The following is a 6,000-nucleotide window of genomic DNA, read 5'->3' as shown; positions in this document are numbered from 1 at the left end:
AGGACATAAGAAAGAACACGTTGAATTCTAGGTTACGAAGAATGATTTCCTAACAAAGCATTTAGGAAGTTGCCCTCAGTTTGGACCAAAAGAGAAATCTTCTTTTCTTCGGAGATAGCCTCAGAGCGTGATGGAAGTTGAGTGGAGGCAGAAGGCCAAAATTCAGTTGATAGTGATAACCACGGTGGACCCGTCCACCATAACGAGTGATTGACAAGCTGGAAAGGAAGTGAACCCCTTGAGGAACAATCAGCTGGGTTATCCTTAGAGAGTACATAATACCACACATCTGGCGAAAGCCGTTCTTGAATATGGCTGACACGATTACGAAGGTTTACCATCCATGAGGGGGCGAACGAATCCAATCCAGAGCCGTAGAAGAGTCTGACCAAGCTACAATCTTGTCGATAGCAACTTCTTGGTCCAAAAAGGATTTAACGATAGGAAACAAATCAGAAAGAAGTATAGCTCCACACAGTTCTAACCTTGGATTCGAGATGGTTTTGAGGGGAGATACTTAAGCTTTAGCACAAACCAAGCGAACATGAACAATTCCATCTACCTCAATTCTAGAATATCGTTTCTCACTGGCATCAGAGAATCCATGTAAGGTGCAATTAGTAACTGATGGGTGAAATAGCTACCCAGGAACACTGATTTCCGAGATGGCAGGTAGGTCGGATTTTAAAGTAGTCCAAGCATTATGGATATCTTGGGGTAGCTGTTCATCCCAGCTGACACCACATGTCCAAAATTGTTGAATGAGTCTTTTGGCGATTAAAGTCAGAGGACTCAGAAATCCTAGTGGATCAAATATACGAGCCAAGTCTCAAAGTATATTCCTCTCAGCACATTGTGTGTTACGAGCAGAAATGCTGAATAAAAATATGTCCTGGGGAGAATTCCACTGGAGACCGAGAACATTTGTTGTGGAACATTCGTCCAGGTCAAGAGAGTTTGAACCAATTTCACACTTCTCCATTTATGCAACTCAAAGCCTCCTAATTTGAATAGAGCAATTAGTTGTGATTTGAGAGCTTGAGCAGATTCGGGAGTCACACAACTTGTTACAATGTCGTCAACATATGAACAAGTCCTCAAAGCTTCAACTGCAATAGGAAAATTAGAGCCTTCAATTTCTGCGAGCTTCATTACCGTTCGAATTGTGAGGAATGGTGCTGAAGAAACACCATAAGTCACAGTATTCGGTTCGTAATCCTGAATAGGTTGATCACAAGAAAAACACCAAAGAATTCGTTGATAACGCCTGTGATTATCAGTGACTAAAATTCATCGATACATTTAGCATTTGGTGAAGACGGAACACTCTCTATACCTCTAATAGGCATATTCAACTAAATTTTATCAACTTGTGCCTTCCCTGAGCAGTGGAAAACGGCTCGAATTTGTCCGATATTAAAAAAGGTGACTCTAGCGATATCACAAACTACAGGGCAATATCAATTTTATGTAACTTTCCTAAACTCTTCAAGATATGTGTGAAAAATGTTATGTACTCCCATATTCAAAAAGTTATTTCTACTACTCAGCATGGTTTCGTACAACAAAGATCATGTATGACAAATCTTGCATGTTTAAATCAATATCTCTGTTCCATTCCTGGAAAAGCAAAAACAAGTCGATGTTGTTTATTTAGACTTTCATAAAGCATTCGGTCATATGGACCATTATGTTCTTCTCAGCAAATTGACAAAATTGGGACTCTCTAACCAACTGCTTACTCTCTAATTGAATCATATCTAGTTAACAGAAAACAATTCATCAAATATGAATCTTTCAAATCGGCTCAGTACGTAGTTACATCTGGAGTACCACAAGGTTCTAATCTTGGACCTCTTTTATTTTTTATTTTTATTAATGACTTGGCAACCTCTTTGGATATTTCTAGCCTACTATTTACAGACGACCTGAAACTATAATAAAATCGATGACATTACTGACTGCCAACGTGTACAACATGAATTAGATTTTTGGGAAAGAGAGTTTTTGGGTTTCTACTACTCCATCTACAAAAAAATGAGGGTTTTTTTTGTATCAAGATGGAGTAGTAGAAAGCCAAAAACTTTCTTTCCCAAAAATTAATCACTCCTAAATATATAACCCCTTCAATTCAAATTAATTAGATGTGATCTAACTTTGGTGTAATGATGATCGTCTACAACTGAACGTTTCCAAATGTAAAATAATACCATTCAAAACAAAAAAGCGAGCTTTAATGTACGTTTATTCAATCAGCAATACTACAATCAACCGCGTACACGAGATAAAAAATCTTGGTATAACATACGACAGAAGTTTCGACTTCTGAGGGTTGTCGTTCGTAGGGGTGCGACAGCTGGTTAACGGAAAAACAGATTTTTTTAAATAGATAACATACGACAGTAAATTAACATTTACAACACATACAGAGTGGTCCAACGAAAAGTATGCACCTTGCTTTTCTCCCTTTTTTGTAACTTTACGCAAAAATGCTCGGACAGGTCAATTTCGCTTTTGAGGGGGACAATTTTAGATGTATTTTTCTACCTGTGCCTTCAACCCCCTAGCGAGTAACAACCCTATAATTTTAAATGGAAAGTGGGGTCGAGTGATACATCATTTGAAAGGGCACAAAATTATCTTTCCAATGATACCTAATTTGTTGTATTTTACTCAAACATGTAGGTATTATGAAGAAAAACAACTAGAACCCAGTACTTTGAAATGTGTAATTGACTTAGTAGAATCCTACTTCAGCAAGTTCTAAAAATGTGACCCATTTGCTTCCATACAATAATACAGATTTTGTTCAAATCTATTCGTAGCATTCTGTAGCATATCAGGTGTTATACTTCTGCACTCTGCTGTAATTCGTTGGCGAAGATCTTCTATGGACTCGGGCTGTGTAGCAAAACACTTATTTTTCAAGTGTCCCCAAAGGAAAAAGTCTAAAGGCGATAAATCAGGTGACCTGGCAGGCCATTTGATGGGGCCTCTCCTTCCAATCCACCGTCCAGGAAACCGGCCATCTAAAAACTTTTTTACCGGAGCAACATAGTGAGGAGGTGCTCCATCTTGCTGGAAATGAAGCCGATCATCATTATGATTTTGGTCATTTTCAATTATTTCTGTTATGAGAGGATCAATTGTATCTTCAAGCATGTTCAGGTAGACCTCACCAGTTAAATTCCCAGGAATAAAAAGTGGCCCTACGATATGACTACCTAATATGCCACACCAGACATTGATTTTTTGAGGGTACTGGGTATGGACCTCTCGAAATAAGTGTGGGTTACTGTCATCCCAGTAACGTCAATTATGACTATTCACAGCTCCATTCAAAAAAATGTACTCTCATCGAAAAAGCACGTGTTGAATGATAGGTGCGGATCATCAATTAGTAGCTGGCTCAGTTGTTCACAAAATTGCAGCCTTCTATCAGGATCATCTTCATTGAGTTCCTGTTCTAATTTAATTTTGTACGGATGAAATTTATAGGCTTTCAATATCCGTATTATGGACGAACGGGAGACACCTGAGGCTGCAGCAAGCTGACGGGTACTTTGAGCATGATCCAATTCAACATGTCCCAAAACAGCGACTTCCACTGCTTCATTTCTGATCGGTTTCCGTGGCTGGTGTTTCACATTACAGACAGATCCGGTATCGACAAACTTTTGGACTAACTTGGCAACGTACGAATCATTCACATTTTTCCCGGGATGACTGTTATTAAAGAGGCGAACAGTAAGTCTAGCACAACTATTATGTTGATAATAAAGTTTAACAATTTCAACTCGTTCAGGAATGGAACAGTAAAGTTGAAATAATTTCAAAAGCAACCGAACTGAATCAATGAACGTTTGCCTAAATTCTTTTTGTACACTTATCTACTGTTGTTATTTGAACCAAAAAACGCACGAGAGAAATTGAGGAATGTAGTATTGATAAAAATGCCGTTTTTTCCGTATTTTCATTAATACCAAAAATATCGAGTAAATGTTCTTGCTTTCTTCATAACTATTCAAGTAAATACAACAAATTAGGTATCATCGGAAAGAGAATTGTGTGCCATTTCAAATGATATATCACTCGACCCCACTTTCCATTAAAAATTTTAGGGTTGTTACTCACCCTCGCTAGGGGGTTGAAGGCACAGGTAGAAAAATACATCTAAAATGTGTCCCCCTCAAAAGCAAAATTGGCCTGTCCGAGCATTTTTGCGTTAAGTTACAAAAAAAAGAGAAGAGTAAGGTGCATACTTTTCGTTGGACCACTCGATATAAGGAATATGACAGTTGATGCAAATAGGATTTTTGGATTCATTTACAGAAATGACAAAAACTGCAAAAGTATTGCCACCTTAAAATTGCTATATTTTGCATGTGTCATATCTTAGTTATAGTATGGCTTTGTGTTATGGAATCCAGTTTACGACTACCAAAAAACATCAATTGAGAGCGTGCAAAGGAAGTTCCTAAAATACTAATGTCTAAAAGTTGATTGTCAATACCCCACGAGAGGCATCGATCATAACATTTTATTGACACGATTTGATATGACATCTTTGGAAAATAGGAGAGTTATCCTTGATATGAAATTCCTGCATGAATTACAACAATATTGACAGTACGGTTCTTTTATCCGAGATTAATTTTTTAGTACCAAGAAGTGAAGGTCGACACAATCTGAAATTCTATTGCGAAGCATCACGCATAAATGTTATGCTACGATCACCATTGAATTTTATGTGCAGTAGCTTCAATAAAATCTGTGAACACTGCGATATTCACTTCGACTCTCTGAACGCCTTAGTATCATGTATCCACGATCACTTTTAATAATATAGTCTAATCAACAAGTTCAAAAACATGAAAAATAGAGATAAAGGTCCTAAAAATATGAGCGATAGCTCATTCGATTCGGAATCACCTCTAGAAAAATGTTTTTGAAGGATTTGATTTTGGTGCAGGTGAAAAATTGCAATTGTTATTAACAAAAAGGGTTTTAAAAAAGGTATTTAGTTTTTCGTTAATAACTCAAAAAATATTAATATTTAAGCAATTTTGAAAAAAGCTGGTTGAAGAGGAGAATATTTCCGATAAAAAAGTACCGACTCCCGAAACTCTATCTCCATTATTTATAATTTCAATTTGACGTTGAAAATAGGGTTCCGCGCAGCCGTTACGGCATGCGCGCGCTGCCGCTAAAGAGAGTTTATCAAAAGAAATAATTTTTTTATAATATATAATGTCATTTTGTAAATTAAAAAAAAAACTAGTATCTTCTTAACACTTGAATGAATCGAGTCCCGTAGATAAAAAAGTTTTATCACCATTTTTCAAAAAGTTATTCAATTGTTGACTAACAAATTTTTTCCCAATCTCCGTTGGCATAAATAATGGGATAAAAGGTATACATAATTGGCCTATAAATTTTAAACTTTGTGGAGCCCTCTTGACATACAGTATGTCTCACTTCTTATGGAAACACCCCCGTATCTTCCGTAATATTCCAGGTGGAATAAAGAAACTCTCAGGACTGATGGAAATGCTCAAAATGCATCTACCACCTGAATGGGGTTGGCCAAAGTGATATACACTGTCCGCCACTCACGATGGAACACCCCATTTTTACGGTAAAACATATGAGGGTGCAAAATAGGCTCAAAATTCTTCCAGATTCGTGATCAGGACTATCAACTCACTACGAATACTTTTTTTTTCCTGAAAAAATTTCAGTCCTGAAAAATCCGAATTTGTCTCACTTCTCATGGAAACACCCCCGTATATTCCGTAATATTAGAGGTAGAACGATGATACTCTCAGGACTGATGGAAATGCTCAAAATGCACCTATCACCTGAATGAGGTTGGCCAAAGTGATATACACTGTCCGCCACTCGCGATGGAATCCCCATTTTTACGGTAAAATATATTAGGGTGTAAAATAGGCTCAAAATTATTCAGATTCGTGATCAGGACTACCAACTTACTACGAA

Source organism: Leptinotarsa decemlineata, unplaced genomic scaffold, assembly GCF_025532065.1.
Source record: "Leptinotarsa decemlineata unplaced genomic scaffold, Ldec_3_MD MMD2_P_RNA_scaffold_14, whole genome shotgun sequence".
In the NCBI taxonomy this organism is placed as follows: Eukaryota; Metazoa; Arthropoda; class Insecta; order Coleoptera; family Chrysomelidae; genus Leptinotarsa; species Leptinotarsa decemlineata.
Note: the sequence above shows the minus strand (reverse complement) of the source record.